The sequence below is a fragment of the Natator depressus genome, chromosome 8 (genome assembly GCF_965152275.1).
Source record: "Natator depressus isolate rNatDep1 chromosome 8, rNatDep2.hap1, whole genome shotgun sequence".
In the NCBI taxonomy this organism is placed as follows: Eukaryota; Metazoa; Chordata; order Testudines; family Cheloniidae; genus Natator; species Natator depressus.
In genome coordinates, this window is record NC_134241.1 from 61,783,694 (window position 1) to 61,802,655 (window position 18,962).

An 18,962-nucleotide genomic window follows, 5' to 3' on the forward strand; every position below is an offset into this window, starting at 1 on the left:
TTGTACCTACGATTGTACCTTGTGACAGTCTACCAATCTCAAAGATTACATAAACTGCATCCTGCTTCAATACTGTTATGAACTTTTCCAGAAATACTTTTCTGGGCTGGGATTAGAAGGAAGACCTTATGGCCAACTTCAAATCTCACCTGAAGATAGTGCTCTTTCAAACTAAACTAAAGTATTTCAAATTTGAGTAGCATTGGAAACACTTTTTTTAAAATTAGGTTAATTAATCTGATAGGCTGCACCTGGGGGGAGAGCCAGGGATTGAAAGATGGATTGATGATGGAGTCCATCTGAAAAGGAACAGGCTGGGCTAAAATAAAGATAGGAAGTTGGAAGCAGGAAGAAACCTACAGCTATTTTTTGGATGTTAGAGAAGGAGGAAAGGAAACCAATCAAGTAGGAAGAGATTAGAAACCCCAGGGGATCTAGGCCCTGAAGGAAGGGTTTATTTAAAGGGGGATGGAGCCAAAGCCTGAGAGAGGCAGAGTAGGAAACAGCTCAGGGAAACTGCAGACGTTGCCTGCTGAGTAGAGAGTCCCTGAGTTGGAACTCGGAGTAGAAAGTGGATCTGGGTTCCCCTACCAACCATTGGAGAAGTAGCACAGTCTGGGCAGTGAGAGAGAATCTATTTTAAATGAAGACACATTGATAACCCCCTGGAAAGGGAAAACCCATTTTGACCTGGCCAGAGTGCAAGCCGTGATGAGCCAGCCCCCTGAGTTGCAGAGAAAGAAGTGGCAGGGTATGTGAACAAGTGACAGAAGGGGGCATTGGAGTTGGCAGGAGCTAATTCCTGAGGAGCTTGGAGAAGGTGCTCTATTGGTGAGTGAACCCTGTGACAGAGTACTCTCATATGCTTCTAATAACCTCAGTTATATAAGGTATGGCACGCAAACAGCATGACTGCATTATAGGGTGGTATGAAATCAGTCCGAATACAGTTTGAGAGCCTCAAAATCCCCCTTCTCCTAGAAAGGGAAAACCTCATTCTCATCTTAGTTATTCCTAAGGCTATCAGTGGAATTAAACTATCTTCTGTGAGACCAGACTCAAGTCTGGAGGACCTTTTTGTTGTCTTTGTTTTCCTTTCTTGAGGAGAAACTCAGAGTTGTTCAATGGAATGTATCTTGCAAAGCTAGAAGTGCTTTACAGGAGAGGTAGAATTTTATGTCTCTAGGAACATGCTGTGATACAAATGTGTAGTGATGGTCAAGGGAAAGGGGAGACTGCTGCTTCAAGCAGGGAAAAAGAAATCATCGATATTGAGGACAGACTGCTGAAAGACATGGAAGAGCAGTTGTTTTTTATGTGATGATTTATTGTAACTTTTTTCTATTGTTTTCACGGTTGTGCACTGTACAACTGGCTGTGCATTATTTTAACTGCCAAGACCGCTTTGTAGGGGATGAGCACATATTTATTGTAAGATGGATGGCTTCAAACTTCCTTCTGTCCCTCTTCTCATAAAGGAGACTCTAGTCCTTGCCATACTGATAGTTATTTCTAGGAGTAGTTGTGCATCCCTAGATTAAATGTTTTCAGAACTCACACTTCAGGCTCAGTTAAAGCAACCCACTGTATGTGACAGGGTTTCAAATTCTGCTGAGCAAGTCCAGCCTTTGTGTTTGTTGCCATTCATCCCTTAGGTTCTCTTTGTAGTAAGAGCCTGATATTCTCCATTAGTACTGTGAAGAACGATCTTGAAATCGCCCATCTGAGCCACTACAAAGAAAATCCCAAATGCTCCAGAAAGGGTAATTGAATTGCTTAGTTTATGTAAGAATGTTCAGGAAGGGGTCATTACATACTGTACTAGGTTCCACAAGAACACTTAATGCTTCTGTGTACAGATTTTTACTTTTCACGTACCTGTGACTAGTATGAGTGTTCAAAGGGAGCACAGGATCAAATTTAAACAAAACATTTGTACATTGTGATGTCTGTCTTGAAACTGTAAAATTGTGGATGAGAGAAGAAAGAGTGAAGGTGAACTTTTATCACTGAGTATAGCTAACGTCAAAAGATTTGACTATAGAGATACCCCAATATAGTACTCAAGGCTATTTTGGTTGTATTTATTTTTTTACATAACTGATCTCACAGGTATATTCAGTGCGTTATGTGTCTGAAATATGTGTTTTTTCTGAAATTCTTTATATTTGTGATAGAATCATAGAAATGTAGGACTGGAAGGGACCTCAATAGGTTATCTAGGTCATTGTTTCAGTAAGAGTTGGATAATGTAACATACACCAACCTAGGGAATTTGAGCATCTAGTCCTGTCCCCTGCACTGATGCAGGGCTAAGTATTATCTAGATCATCCCTAGGTGGTTGTCTAAACTGTTCTTAAAAACCTCTAGTGACAGAGATTGCACAGCCTCCTTAGATAATTTGTTCTAGTGCTTAATTACCCTTACAGTTAAGAAACATTTCCTAATGGCTAACCTAAATTTCCCTTGCTGCAGTTGAAGCCCGTTACTACTTGTCCTGTCTTCAGTGGTTAAGGAGAACCATTTATCACCCTTCTCTTTATAACACCTCTTGCATACTCAAAGTTTGTTCCCCCCAACCCCCCGAGTCTTGTCTTCTGAGGACTAAATAAACCCAACTTTTTCAATCTTTCCTCTTAGGTCATGTTTTCTAGACTGTAATCACTATATGTTGCTCTCCTCTGGACTTTGTCCAATTTCTACACGTCTTTTTCCAAGTGTAGTACTCAGAATTAGACACAATACCCAGTGCTGAATAGATTGTAGGAATTACTAGTGTTGCTTACAATACCTCTGATACATCCCAGAATGATGTTCACTTTTTTTTTTTTTTTTTTGCAACAGTATTACATTGACTCATATTTAGTTTGTGATCGACTATAGTCCTCCCAGATACTTTTCTTCAATACTACTTCCTGGAAGTCATTTCCCATTTTGTATTTGTATAATTGGTTATTCCCTCCTGAATGTAGTTTTTTGCATTTTTCCTTATTGATTTTCATCCTATGTATTTCAGTCCATTTATCCAGTTTGTCAAAATCCTTTTGAATGCTAATCCTGTCCTCCAAAGTTCTTGCAGCTTCCCCCCATCTTTATACTCTCTCTATGCCATTATCCAAATCATTTGTGAAGATACTGAAACGAACCAGACCCAGAACAGATCCCTGTGGGATCCCACTCGATATACCCTTGGCAGTGAGCCATTGACAACTAATCTCTGAAGATGATTTTCCAACCGGTTGTGACCTCACCTTACAGTGTGTTGTCTCGGCTATATTTCTCTAGTTTGCCCATGAGAAGGTATCAAAAACCTTTCTCAAGTTAAGAGATGCATTTTGCTGCTTCTCCCATGTGCAATTTCCTTTTTTGTAAATGAATAGAAACAAGAGATATTCCAGATTTGAAAGCCTATGTTAATATGAATTGTTTAGAAAAAAACCCTATTTAAAACCATCAAATATGTTTAGTACATTTATGTTGATACAGAGAACAGCTCACGGGACTTCAGGGATTCAAGTTGACCTAAAGTGAACTGGATGTTTGTTTTTTGCTTACAGGACAGAATCCCTGGGAAAAGCTCAAAGGCACAGTTGAGGTTTATTGTGTGGCGTGAATCTTAGGGGAGTCACAGTGTTGGGAGACTCGTTTATAAAGAAGTTTCAGGTAATCATCTTCATAACTACTCTTGACTGGGTAGGCTTTTGATCCCAGGGACTCTTTTTTTTTTTTTGTCTTGTTTACAATGGGAAATCTCATCTAATCATTTTGATCTTTTAATAATTACTGCTATTGAGGCAATAATTTAGACCGGCTGCACTGGAGTCTGTGTAGGCCAGTTATTATTTCAGCTGTGTGAAAAACCGTTATGGCTTACATTAACACACTTCTGCTCTTTCATAAGCAAGCTAACCCTGCCAGAGCTATGAGGGGTCTATTTTGTCAGACTGCCTCTCCTGGACAGAACAGATTGATCCAAGTTTAAATTATTAGTGGACAGGAGAATTCTCTCTCTCTCTCTCTCCTCCCCCTGTTCCCCCCATATCATTATTACCTTGTGATTTTACACTAGTATTGTTGGCAGCCACAACTGGAGGCATTAGAGAAACTTAAGCTCTCAACCAGGTAGAACACTTGGTTTTTCCTCAACCTGTTTATTACTTGTGACATTATCATCAAATAGGTTGAGTGGACTCTGACTTCAAATCTTGAAACAAGGCATCACAATGATGGTCAAGGTGCCTCCTTCCTGGAATACCCCTCATCGCACCCTTATTATTTCCCCTTAGATTTAGAGTAGGGTTGGCGATGAAAGGACACCAATAATTAGCAACTGTCATTTCTCTTCATAGGATCATTATCTTAATCTTCAGCTGGTCCTTTATGGCCAAAATCCTGAGAGAGGCTGATCACTGGCAATTCTTGTTAATAGACCTCTCAAGATGAGGCTTTTGATTGACTTAGAACTCCCATAGAAATTATTCCTGGGAGGTGTAAGAGGTAGCACCACACTCTTCACTCACATTGAGCTAAGCAAATGCTAATCTATTTCAGATTATTTCACACCAAAAGGAAATACATGAAAAACTTACTTCTTAGGTATTTTAATTCCTCATTCCTAATCCTCTGCAGACTCTCCTGACTTAATGATGCTAATTAATGCTGCAAGTGTAGATGCTTGTGTAGTCTGTTTTTAATTTTGATATGTAAATTTCATGTATTTTGAAGAGCAAAATGGATACCTGAATTAATGCCAGATTTTCCAGCATAGGCCAAATATTGCCAAAACAATTTTTGTCAGCTTTTATTTGTCTTGTTAAGAAGGCTTTGGAAAAACAACAACAAACCCTAACTCTGTTGGGAAAACTGCTTCCATAGATTATATGAGAGCGCTTCAAACAGAATTACCTAGGGAATGAGCTGGCTCAGCAAGAACAAAACCTGGTCTGGTAGGAGGTGAGCACTATAAAATAGCCCCTCCCACACCCTTTACACATGTGTAATTACATCCATTTTTAATCGGGAATATAGAGGTGGAAAAGACTAGGCCAAGGTCAAAACAAGTCCAGGGCAGAGCTAGGAAGAGAACTGATACTTAGTCTTGTGACTGTAGAAGGTTTGTGGATATAGCACATCTCCCTCGCTCATTCCTCCTGTCCCCCCAATTTTTGAGTGTTGTACCCATTGACCTTGTATTTTGTAACTGCTCAAAGCTTCAGCTGACCGTTCAGCTGTGTGGCAAACAGCCATAACCTAGAGGTCCAGATTTATTGTTTTGGGCCATAGATCCAAAAACTCCATCAGCCAGTCTCTTTGATTTGATAAGTACCTTCTCACTTACTGCTAAGTGGAATGTTAAGTCTGAGCAGTGCCGTTTCGCTTCACTAGATGTCTGAGTGGTCCCTTTGCACTGCTACTTTGAATTAAGTAAGCAACAACAGTATTATTGATTTCTCTGGATTAGTAATGTAGCAATTTAGCAGTTCTTTGCAAGCCAAATGAAGCTGAAGCATATTCATAGTAGTCCAATGGAAGCATTTACAGTACTTATCCAATACAAATGGTTAAAAGGAGGATTTTATTTCAGTTCATTGGCAACCCCTCTGTTGCAGTGGGACTCATTGCAGCAGGGTCTCCTTGCTGGTGTGGAAGGAAGTTTGCTGTTTCCAAATGTGCTATGCAGAAGCACTTTACAGAACAAAATTCATGGATATTTTAAAAGAAACTTCACAACTTATGGGAGATATAAAGTCATGGGTGCCAGTTTCACTCCTGCTGTAAATTGGTGTAGTTCCATTAATGTTAATGGAGAAATAGAGATGTACAATAGCTGAGGATCTGGCCCAAATATATACAGATTTTGAACTGTAGCAAGTGTAATTAATGTTAAATAGTTCATCAATTCATGTTCTCTTCCTGCTGCCTTCTCTCATGGCATAAAGTTTGAGCCTGAGTTTGCTATCAATTCTATTAGTGTATATCTGAATAATTAATCATTTTAATGAGATTTAAATCAGTGTAATTCGAAGCAGAATTTGATCTCTGGCCTACAGACTGAACTTTTGTGTGTGTGGGAGGAGTCTATATATAAGCATGTTTTAGCAGAGGGAAACCTGCTTGAACTGCAATTTATATTATTTTTTACCTAAAGAGTTTATACTGGAATATTCTGATCAATCTCTCCTGGTTAGGGTGAGTTAGGAGAAGACACATTAAATAAGATTTTTGTTATCTCCTTTTAAGGTTGTTCTTCCCTTACAGAATCCATTGTTGACCTAGCTACGGCCAGTGAGAATAATGAGGAATGCATTCCTTCTTCAGTCCAAAACTGCTGTGTGCTGTTGACCAGTTACTGAAGTGCACACTCTGGGTTGAAACATGGCAGCTGTTCTAGATGTGCGTGAGTCACAAAGGTCTTCTCTAGATCTGGATCTGAAACTTTGTGGCTTAGTTGTTTTGAATCTGGACCTTCAGCTGGGAAACAGCTTCCACTAAAAGAAAAGGAGTACTTGTGGCACCTTAGAGACTAACCAATTTATTTGAGCATAAGCTTTCGTGAGCTACTGTAGCTCACGAAAGCTTATGCTCAAATAAATTGGTTAGTCTCTAAGGTGCCACAAGTACTCCTTTTCTTTTTGCGAATACAGACTAACATGGCTGTTACTCTGAAAGCTTCCACTAAGTTGCATGATTATACCCCCTTCTGGCAGAAACCTGGTATAGCAGACAGTGTGGTGTGGAGAAGCCATAGGCCTCCCCTTTTCCAGTCTAATTCCTGTGTTGCAAATCAAGGAGAAGTCCTCTATGGCTTCCCCTTGTCTAACTGCATCTCTGTGCCTGTTATCTGGGGTGGTGTGGGGGAGCAGGTAGCAGTGAGGACTTCTACTTCCCTTTCCCCTTGTCTCTCCCTCACCTCTCCACACCTCTCCTCTTTATTTCTTCACACATGCAGTGGCAGAAATGAGAAAGTGATAACGATGGTGAGCAGGATTGGGAGGGAGAGGAAAATGAAAGGGAGTAATGGAGAGGAGGTGGTAATGAATGTGTGGTATGAAGGAGGAAAATGAGTCCCTGGCGTGAATGAAAGTTAATGGGATGGGAAAGGAGATCAAGTACAAGCAGGAGGATGTGGTAGAACCTGTGTGGGTTTAAAATTAAGGCTTGAACATTCACTTTTTTCTGTTCACACACAAATTTAGTCACCATTAGTATGGAACCATCTTTAGTGACAGGTGAAGATACTCTTGTGTGTCATAGTTCAGAAGCACTTTACGATCTTGGGGGTTGAAAGGTTTTGTATAAAAATGTAATTTGTTTATGTATAGATAGAGAGAACAGCCTGCAGAGCAATCAAAAGGAATCATGTTGTAATGTAGATCCCTGAACTATTAATCCCCACAGTATCTAAAACCATGACTTGCCTGATACCTGATTAGAAGTTGGGAATTGTATTCATTATTAAAATGCTAGCAAAAATAAGCTAGTCATTTTTTTTCCCCTTTGATTTTATCAGAGCATGCCTGATTTGGTAGAGGGAGTGATGAACAGGTTAGGAAAAAATACAGTTCTGCTCTATATTACTGAAATTGAAACTTTTTAAAATTCTTGTCATTATCTCTGCCCTTTTTGTAATGAATGTCCTTCCTAAATCTGTGCTGTAAGAAATTGATGAAATATTGATCATATAATAACTATCACTTACCTCCTTGTGGACAATGCCATTCCCAGTCCTACAGATGTCCTTGTATTATGCAGATTAATCATAGAATATCAGGGTTGGAAGGGACCTCAGGAGGTCATCTAGTCCAACCCCCTGCTCAAAGCAGGACCAATCCCCAGTTTTTGCCCCCAATCCCTAAATGGCCCCCTCAGGGATTGAGCTCACAACCCTGTGTTTAGCAGGCCAATGCTCAAACCACTGAGCTATGCCTCCCCCCCATGACTGGCATGAGACACTTATGACTTCCCCTAAACTGGTGTCAAGACCAAGTTGCTTACACAGAGATATTTTCTCATCTTCACAGTTTCTCCTTTGACTTTGTTTCCCCAAGGCGTTCCTAAGTACCTGCTTCTTTCTGTCTTGTAGGATTTTTAAGCATGATGTAAGCTTAACTTCCCTAGCTTTATGTATTTGGAATTTTGTCCTTATTTTTCTGATTTCTCATGTTTTCATATTTCTCCAGCATTGATAACCAGACAAAGGGCTTTGACGTTTGTTCAGTATCTTCAACATTGGGTTTCTAACCTCATTATTTTGCTTTTAGTATATTGGTTGGTTTGGCATACTCTTGTAATGCTGTGCTTTCTCTGCAAAGTCACGAGATGCACTGTCTTGAGATTTGCATTTTGTTTCCCATACTAATGTACTGCCTCAAATTTCCTAAGGCATCAGGTAATAACATTTTGCATAGTGTTGAGCTTGTCCTTGAGATTGAACTTCCCCTCATTGCGTTTGACCTTTGTTGTAGCACCAAAACACAGCTCACTATAGCTGATGTACATCTGTAGGTTTGTTAATAGTGTATGTTTAGTGCTGTTCTGAATATTTTCTCAGTCAGGTACACAAGCCAAAATACCAATCCCCAATAAAACCACACTGCAGTCTGTGAAAGTGGCCTACTATCCCCAGCTGTAGCAGTGTGTGGGTTATTTGGTGGGATTTGGGAACAGCTGATCATGTACAGGATATTTTTAAATAATTATTATTATGCAATATTTTTACACATACTTAGAGAATCAAATCTTAAAAGTCAAAATAAAAGGGACTAAAAGTTTTAAAGCTGTTTAGGAGGTTTGGCTGGCCAACTCCCATTTAAATTAATGGGAACCGGTTATCCAAATACTCTAAGCAGCTTTGAAAATGTCAGCCTAAATAAATAAAAACCCAATTAAAAAGAGAAGTATGTTGTTAATATTATGAGATGCTCAGTAGCTATGGTGACAAGAACTAAGCACATGCTTGTTACTGTGCCTCAGTGGATCACAGCTGAGTGCTAAATTGAGGACACACGACTGAGAAATAGAACAGACTCACCCCAAACTAGTGGTTATTCTATCATAAGGTAATATTGAGCCAATAACAAAAGTAAATTTCTGCCTCACCACACTGGTTAACAAGAAGCTAAAAATGCAGGTTTCTTAGGCATTCCAGCCCTTGCCTCATCACTCAGACACTGCACTCTACGATTAGTTACTAAAAACAAATTTAATCAAATACAGGGTCCTTCTAATCCCAAAATATCAGCTACTGAGTCAGGTCAATATATAACTCAGATCTTACCCAATAATCACTCTACTGCCAATCCTTTAGTAACTAAAAACTAAAGGTTTAATAATAAAAGGAAAGAAGAGTTAATGGTTAATATTTCATATACATACAAATAATTGCAAAGTCCTTCTATCAGGTTTGTAGCAGCGGTGGAATAGACTGCTGGCTTGTAAGGTCTCTCTGGTAACTTCCAAAAGACTGAAAGATCCTCAGTTCATAGGGCAAAATGTTCCTTTTAATTGTAAATTCACAATCTAGAGAATCAGGTCAGGAAAAAGGCAAAATGGAGATCTCTCAGGGGTCTTTTTATATTCTTTGCCATATGCCTGGAAATTTACTGTCTCTGTGGAAAGTCACTGGCCTAAGATGGAGTCCAGGGTCACATGAGCATATCACATGTCCATTGGGGTGGCCATTGGCCCCTTGGAGTCTGAGACATCTGCAGGAAGACTATCTGTGTACAATGAGTTTCTCCTATGGCCCATTGTGAGAGCTCAGCCCTGGTCTACACTAGGACTTTAGGTCAAATTTAGCAGCGTTAAATCGATGTAAACCTGCACCTGTCCACACGATGAAGCCCTTTATTTTGACTTAAAGGGCTCTTAAAATCGATTTCCTTACTCCACCCCTGACAAGTGGATTAGTGCTTAAATCGGCCTTGCCGGGTCGAATTTGGGGTACTGTGGACACAATTCGACGGTATTGGCCTCCGGGAGCTATCCCAGAGTGCTCCATTGTGACCGCTCTGGACAGCACTCTCAACTCAGATGCACTGGCCAGGTAGACAAGAAAAGAACCGCGAACTTTTGAATCTCATTTCCTGTTTGGCCAGCGTGGCAAGCTGCAGGTCACCATGCAGAGCTCATCAGCAGAGGTGACCATGATGGAGTCCCAGAATCGCAAAAGAGCTCCAGCATGGACTGAACGGGAGGTACAGGATCTGATCACTGTATGGGGAGAGGAATCCGTGCTATCAGAACTCTGTTCCAGTTTTCGAAATGCCAAAACCTTTGTCAAAATCTCCCAGGGCATGAAGGACAGAGGCCATAACAGGGACCCGAAGCAGTGCCGCGTGAAACTTAAGGAGCTGGGGCAAGCCTACCAGAAAACCAGAGAGGCGAATGGCCGCTCCGGGTCAGAGCCCCAAACATGCCGCTTCTATGATGAGCTGCATGCCATTTTAGGGGGTTCAGCCACCACTACCCCAGCCGTGTTGTTTGACTCCTTCAATGGAGATGAAGGCAACACGGAAGCAGGTTTTGGGGACGAAGAAGATAGCTCACAGCAAGCAAGCGGAGAAACCGGTTTTCCCAACAGCCAGGAACTGTTTCTCACCCTGGACCTGGAGCCAGTACCCCCTGAACACAACCAAGGCTGCTCTCCTGGACCCCGCAGGCAGAGAAGGGACCTCTGGTGAGTGTACCTTTTAAAATACTATACATGGTTTAAAAGCAAGCATGTGAAAGGATTAATTTGCCCTAGCATTCGCGGCTCTCCTGGATGTACTCCCAAAGCCTTTGCAAAAGGTTTCTGGGGAGGGCAGCCTTATTGCATCCTCCATGGTAGGACACTTTACCACTCCAGGCCAGTAACACATACTCGGGAATCATTGTACAACAAAGCATTGCAGTGTATGTTTGCTGGCGTTCAAACAACATCCGTTCTTTATCTCTCTGTGTTATCCTCAGGAGAGTGAGATATCATTCATGGTCACCTGGTTGAAATAGGGTGCTTTTCTTCAGGGGACACTCAGAGGTGCCCGTTCCTGCTGGGCTGTTTGCCTGTGGCTGAACAGAAATGTTCCCCGCTGTTAGCGACGGGGAGTGGGGAGGGTTGAGGGGGTAGCCACACGGTGGGGGGAGGCAAAATGTGACCTTGTAAAGAAAGCACATGTGCTATGTATGTAATGTTAAGAGCAAGGCTTACCCTTAAAGAGTGTAGCCACTATTTTATAAAATGTGTCTTTTTAAATACCGCTGTCCCTTTTTTTTTTTTTCTCCATGAGCTGCATGTGTTTCAATGATCACAGGATCTTCTCCTTCCCAGAGGCTAGTGAAGATTAGAAAGAAAAAAAAATGCACTCGTCATGAAATGTTCTCTGAGCTCATGCTGTCCTCCCACACTGACAGAGCACAGACGAACGAGTGGAGGCAAATAATGTCAGAGTACAGGAAAGCACAAAATGACCGGGAGGAGAGGTGGCGGGCTGAAGAGAGTAAGTGGAGGGCTGAAGACAGGGCTGAAGCTCAAATGTGGCGGCAGCGTGATGAGAGGAGGCAGGATTCAATGCTGAGGCTGCTGGAGGATCAAACCAGTATGCTTCAGTGTATGGTTGAGCTGCAGCAAAGGCAGCTGGAGCACAGACTGCCACTACAGCCCCTGTGTAACCAACCGCTCTCCTCCCCAAGTTCCATAGCCTCCACACCCAGACGCCCAAGAACGCGGTTGGGTGGCCTCCGGCCAACCAGCCACTCCACCACAGAGGATTGCCCAAAAAACAGAAGGCTGGCATTCAATAAATTTTAAAGTTGTAAACTTTTAAAGAGTTGTGTGGCATTTTCCTTCCCTCCTCCACCATCCCTCCTGGGCTACCTTGGTAGTAATCCCCCTATTTGTGTGATGAATGAATAAAGAATGCATGAATGTGAAGCAACAATGACTTTATTGCCTCTGCAAGCGGTGATCGAAGGGAGGAGGGAAGGGTGGTTAGCTTACAGGGAAGTAGAGTGAACCAAGGGGCGGGGGGTTTCATCAAGGAGAAACAAACGGAACTTTCACACCGTAGCCTGGCCAGTCATGAAACTGGTTTTCAAAGCTTCTCTGATGCATACCGCGCCCTCCTGTGCTCTTCTAACCGCCCTGGTGTCTGGCTGCGCATTACCAGCAGCCAGGCGATTTGCCTCAACCTCCCACCCTCCCATAAACGTCTCCCCCTTACTCTCACAGATATTGTGGAGCGCACAGCAAGCAGTAATAACAGTGGGAATATTGGTTTCGCTGAGGTCTAAGCGAGTCAGTAAACTGCGCCAGCGTGCCTTTAAACGTCCAAATGCACATTCTACCACCATTCTGCACTTGCTCAGCCTGTAGTTGAACAGCTCCTGACTACTGTCCAGGCTGCCTGTGTACGGCTTCATGAGCCACGGCATTAAGGGGTAGGCTGGGTCCCCAAGGATAACTATAGGCATTTCAACATCACCAACAGTTATTTTCTGGTCTGGGAATAAAGTCCCTTCCTGCAGCTTTTGAAACAGACCACAGTTCCTGAAGATGCGAGCGTCATGTACCTTTCCCGGCCATCCCACGTTGATTTTGGTGAAACGTCCCTTGTGATCCACCAGAGCTTGTAGCACTATTGAAAAGTACCCCTTGCGGTTTATGTACTCGCCAGCTTGGTGCTCCGGTGCCAAGATAGGGATATGGGTTCCGTCTGTGGCCCCACCACAGTTAGGGAATCCCATTGCAGCAAAGCCATCCACTATGACCTGCACATTTCCCAGGGTCACTACCCTTGATATCAGCAGATCTTTGATTGCATGGGCTACTTGCATCACAGCAGTCCCCACAGTAGATTTGCCCACTCCAAATTGATTCCCAACTGACCGGTAGCTGTCTGGCGTTGCAAGCTTCCACAGGGCTATTGCCACTCGCTTCTCAACTGTGAGGGCTGCTCTCATCTTGGTATTCATGCGCTTCAGGGCAGGGGAAAGCAAGTCACAAAGTTCCATGAAAGTGCCCTTACGCATGCGAAAGTTTCACAGCCACTGGGAATCGTCCCAGACCCGCAACACTATGCAGTCCCAGCAGTCTGTGCTTGTTTCCCTAGCCCAGAATTGGCGTTCCACAGCATGAACCTGCCCCATTAGCACCATGATTCATGCATTGCCAGGGCCCATACTTTCAGAGAAATCTCTGTCCATGTCCTGATCGCTCACGTGACGGCACTGACGTCGCCTCCTCGCCCGGTATCGCTCTGCCAGGTTCTGGTGCTGCATATACTGCTGGATAATGCGTGTGGTGTTTAATGTGCTCCTAATTGCCAAAGTGAGCTGAGCGGCCTCCATGCTTGCCTTGGCATGGCATCCGCACAGAAAAAAGGCACGGAACGATTGTCTGCCATTGCTCTGACAGAGGGAGGGGCGACTGACGACATGGTTTACAGGGTTGGCTTACAGGGAATTAAAATCAACAAAGGAGGTGGCTTTACATCAAGGAGTATTTCAGGCAGGACTTCACAGAGGGTTCCAATAAGAAAAGGTGCACCTAAGTAATTGTTCTTATTGGAACAAGCAGATTGGTCTGGCCTCTGATTGATACATGGCTAGATTTACCTCGCTGCACCTTCTCTGTGAGTGACTGCAGTGTGACCTAGAGGAATGAGTCCCCTAGACGGGGAAGGCGGGGAAGCAAATGAGTACAAAACAAATCTGGTCTATTTCTTGTTTTGATACACTCCATCTATCTTTTACATCTTTGGCTGGCAGCAGATGGTGCAGAAGGACTGCAAGCCATTCACATCTCATGGCTGCTCAGCAGAAGATGGTACAGTAGGACTGCTAGCAATCCGTATCGCCTGCCTGCTCACTATAAGATGGTTCAATAGGACTGACTGCAGGACTAAAGAGAATGACCTGGTCAAGTCACTCCAAATTTAGTCCCTGCGCCCATGTCTGCCCAGGCGCTCCTGGCCGACAAGGCCAGGAGCACCTCAGACGTGACGATGACGGCTACCAGTCCTACTGTACCGTCTGCTGCCACAAGACAATGGGTTGATGCTGCTGTGTAGCAATGCAGTACCACGTCTGCCAGCACCCAGAAGACGTACGGTGATGGTTACCTGAGCGGGCTCCATGCTTGCCGTGGTATGGCGGCTGCACAGGTAACTCAAGAAAAAAGGCGTGAAATGATTGTCTGCTGCTGCTTTCACGGAGGGAGGGAGGGAACGGGGGCCTGACGATATGTCCCCAGAACCACCTGCGACAATGTTTTAGCCCCATCAGGCATTGGGATCTCAACCCAGAATTCCAATGGGCAGCGGAGACTGCGGGAACTGTGGGATAGCTACCCACAGTGCAACACTCCGGAAGTTGACGCTTGCCTCGATACTGTGGAAGCACTCCGCCGAGTTAATGCACTTAATGCACTTAGAGCATTTTCTGTGGGGACACACACACTCAAATATATAAAACCGATTTCTAAAAAAACGACTTCTATAAATTCGACCTAATTTCGTAGTGTAGACATACCCTAAGTGTCCTTAATGGGCCATCAATATGTAGCTCTCTGGCCTTAATTTAAATATTACGTGGTCGGTTTTACCTAGGAATGCAACACATGTATGATGCCAGTACAAAGTGAATATTCTTAACTTCAAATACAAAAATGATACATGCATTTAAACAGGATAATCAATCATACTTGGCAAATGATAGAGTGATAGAGATTCCACCACCATCTCCCTAAGCAATTTATTCCAGTGCTTAACCACCCTGACAGTTAGGAAGTTTTTCCTAATGTCCAACCTAAACTTCCCTTGCTGCAAGTTAAGCCCATTACTGCTTCTCCAATCCTCAGAGGAATTTTTCTCTATCCTCCTCCTTGTAACAACATTTTATGTACTTGAAAACTGTTATGTCCCCTCTCTTCTCTTTTCCAGACTAAACAACTCCCCTTCTTCTCCCTCCGACCCCATCTTCCCTCCTAGGTCTTTTTTTTTTTTTCCTAGACCTTTACTCATTTTTGTTGCTCTTCTTTGGACTTTTTCCAATTTGTCCCCATCTTTCCTGAAATGTGGCACCTACAACTGGACACAATACTGCAGGTGAGGCCTAATCAGCACATAGGGTTGCCAACTTTCTACTCTCACAAAGCTGAACACCCTTGCCCTGCCCCTTCTCCAAGGCCACACCCAGTTCCCCACTCATTCCATCCCCTTCCCTCTGTCGCTCACTCTCCCCACCCTCCCTAACTCATTCATTTTCAGCAGACTGGCTCAGGGCATTGGGGTGGTGGAGGAAGATGAGCAGCTTGGGGTGCAGAAGGGGGCTCCAGTCTGGGGAATGGAGCTGAGGGGTTTGGAGTATGGGAGGGGGTGCTGGGCTGTCAGAGGGGGCACAGGCTCTGGGTTGGGGTTGTGGGTTCTGGGGTGGGGCCAGTAATGAGGGGTTCTGGGTGTGGGAGGGGGCTCCAGGCTGGTGCATGGGGCTGGGGGTGAAGGGTTTGGGGTGCAGGAGGATGCTCTGGGCTGATACTGAGGGATTCAGAGTAGGAATGGGATCAGGGCAGGGGGTTGGGGCATGGGAGGGGGTCAGGATGCAGGCTCTGGGTGGTGCTTATCTCAGGCAGCTCCCGGAAGCAGAGGTATGTCCCCACTCCAGCTCTACACCCAGATGCAGCCAGGCATCTCTGCGCACTGCCCCATCTGCAGGCGCCGCTCCTATTTGCCCTGGTTCTCAGCAATGGGAGCTGCAGAGCTGACACTTGAGGCAGGGTCAGTGCACAGAGCCCCTTGGCTGCCCCTATGCCTAGGAACCAGAGAGGGAACATGCTGCTGCTTCCAGGAGCCACACAGAGCCACGGCAGGCAGGAAGCCTGCCTTAGCCCCACTGTGCCACCAGCCAGACTTTTAATGGCCTAGTAAGCAGTGCTGACTGGAGCCATCAGGCTCACTTTTTGACTGGGCATTCCAGTCGAAAACCAGACACCTGGCAACCCTATCAGCGCGAAGTAGAGCAGAGGAATTACTTCTCATTTCTTGCTTACATTTTTGCTAATACATCCCATAATGATGTTCGCTTATTTTGCAACAGTGCTACCCTGTTGACTTGTATTTAGCTTGTGGTCCACTATGACCCCCAGATCCCTTTCTGCAACGCTCCTTCCTAGGCAGTCAGATACTGTCTTCCAACAGGTTTCAGAGTAACAGCCGTGTTAGTATGTATCCGCAAAAAGAAAAGGAGTACTTGTGCACCTTAGAGACTAACCAATTTATTTGAGCATAAGCTTTTGTAAGCTACAGCTCACTTCATCGGATGCATACAGTGGAAAATACCGTGGGGAGATTTTATATACACAGAGAACATGAAACAATGGGTGTTGCCATACACACTGTAACGAAATTGATCAGATAAGGTGAGCTATTACCAGCAGGAGAGGAGGAAAAACCTTTTATATTGATAATCAAGGTGGGCCATTTCCAGCAGTTTACAAGAACATCTGAGGAACAATAAGGTGGGGTTTGGAGGGAATAAACAAGGGGAACTAGTTTTACTTTGTGTAATGACCCATCCGCTCCCAGTCTTTATTCAAGTCTAAGTTAATGGTGTCCAGTTTGCAAATTAATTCCAATTCAGCAGTCTCTCATTGGAGTCTGTCTTTGAAGTTTTTTTGTTGAAGAATTGCCACTTTTAGGTCTGTAATTGAGTGACCAGAGAGATTGAAGTGTTCTCCAACTGGTTTTTGAATGTTATAATTCTTGACGTCTGATTTGTGTCCATTTATTCTTTTACGTAGTGACTGTTCAGTTTGGCCAATGAACATGGCAGAGGGGCATTGCTGGCACATGATGGCATATATCACATTGGTACATGTGCAGGTGAACGAGCCTCTGATAGTGTGGCTGATGTGATTAGGCCCTATGATGATGTCCCGTGAATAGATATGTGGGCACAGTTGGTAACAGGCTTTGTTGCAAGGATAGGTTCCTGGGTTAGTGTTGTTGTGTGGTTGCTGGTGAGTATTTGCTTCAGTGACCTATTTCCCCATGTTTATTCCACCCCCCCCCCACTGTTGTCAACTGCTGGAAATGGCCCACTTTGATTATCACTACAAAAGGTCCCCCCCCCATTCTCCTGCTGGTAATAGCTCACCTTAAGTGATCACTCTCGTTACAGTGTGTATGATAACACCCATTGTTTCATGTTCTCTGTATATATAAAATCTCCCCACTGTATTTTCCACTGCATGCATCCGATGAAGTGAGCTGTAGCTCACGAAAGCTTATGCTCAAATAAATTTGTTAGTCTCTAAGGTGCCACAAGTACTCCTTTTCTTTTTGTCTTCCAACTGTGGCCAATGCCAGGTGCTTCAGAAGAAATGAACAAAACAGGTATTCATCAAGTGATCCATCCCCAGTTGCCCATTCCTAACTTCTGGCAAACAATGTGAAATTTCATGATAAAAATTATGTGGAAATATAAAACCTCCAAATTTAGTAAAACAGGATGCCAGGAATCTGAGTTCATCCATATACATCTTTGAATCACTTTTTGGAAATAACTTTGTAAATCAATGCATGTTATCTTTCATATAAAATCTGAAAAATGCAGAAATTCATATTTGCACTACTTAATTTATTCTAACCCTCCCACTGCTTAGTCTGTCCTTGCAACACTTCTGAGAAATTGACAAACTCAGTGAAGCACAAACTAGGCTCCCAGATAGGTTATTTTTATGTCAACTCTCTTTATTAGACAATCCCATTAGATTCTCACCAATGACTGAGTAGGAACACAGAATGTCTTTAGCATCCTTATAATGCTGCACGCTAAGAAAGTTAGTGACATTAGAAAGCTGATTTTATTGCTAAAACTCTTTAAAACATGCTACAAGCTAATTATATTGGTTTATGGAACTATCTGTGCTAAAGTAATTTATTTTAAGCTCTACACCAAGGAACAAATTCTGCCATCACTTATGTTCCTAGAAACTGCATTGAAGTTAATGGGATTGCACACATGTAACTATAAGCAGAACTTCTAGCTATCTTGGTGTCTCTTAAACCCCCTCAACATAGTATCCTTTCTCTCAAACATTAATGAGCTAGGGCTTTATCTTCAATGGAGTTATGACAACTTGCACCAGCTGATAATCTGCCTCAGAATGTTATGGAAACACTGACCTAAGTACTATTTAAGTTCTGAAAGCTCAGACTCCCTTTAAGGAAAATAAAACTCACCAAACCCTTCCCACCACACATACCTGCAACACCACCAGCTGTTAAAGTCTCCTATGTCTTAGGCTATGCCTACAGTACAGCCGGGATCGAAGCTCTGAGATCTGATGGCAGTCAATTTCGCGGGAAACCCATAATATTTTACACACCGAAAAAAGGCTTTGTTCATTGTTTTATTTGTGGGCTGTTCTCCCCCCGCCTTGTTAGACGAGTGGTCAAAATGACTTTTTTGTTCCTAAATCTTATGGTGAATTTGGTAAAACTTCTGGTAGAGCTATAGTGGGCCATTTCTTTTTTCAGAGACTTGAGCTGTAGCCAGCAAGCTAGTAGTCTGATGAAAACAGGAATGAATTGAAATTGGTGCCACTGAATCAACAGACAATTTAGCTTTTCTACTGGAAGACGTTGTAAAGGTGCTGCTGGATCCTAATGTTTAGGGCCTAAGTGAGCTGTAGCTCATGAAAGCTTATGCTCAAATAAATGTGTTCGTCTCTAAGTACTCCTTTTCTTTTTTCCAAATTCACAATCCATTTTGGTTAGTATCAGGCATAAGATTTTTTTTTAAAATGTATGTGCTGCTGCTGGCAGTAGTGCTGCCTTCAGAGCTGGGCAGCCAAAGAGCAGCTGCTGGCTGGGAGCCCAGCTCCAAAGGTACCCCTACTGCCAGCAATGGAGAAGTAAGGGTGGCATGGTATGGTATTGCCACCCTTACTTCTGCACTGCTGCTGGCAGGGCACTGCCTT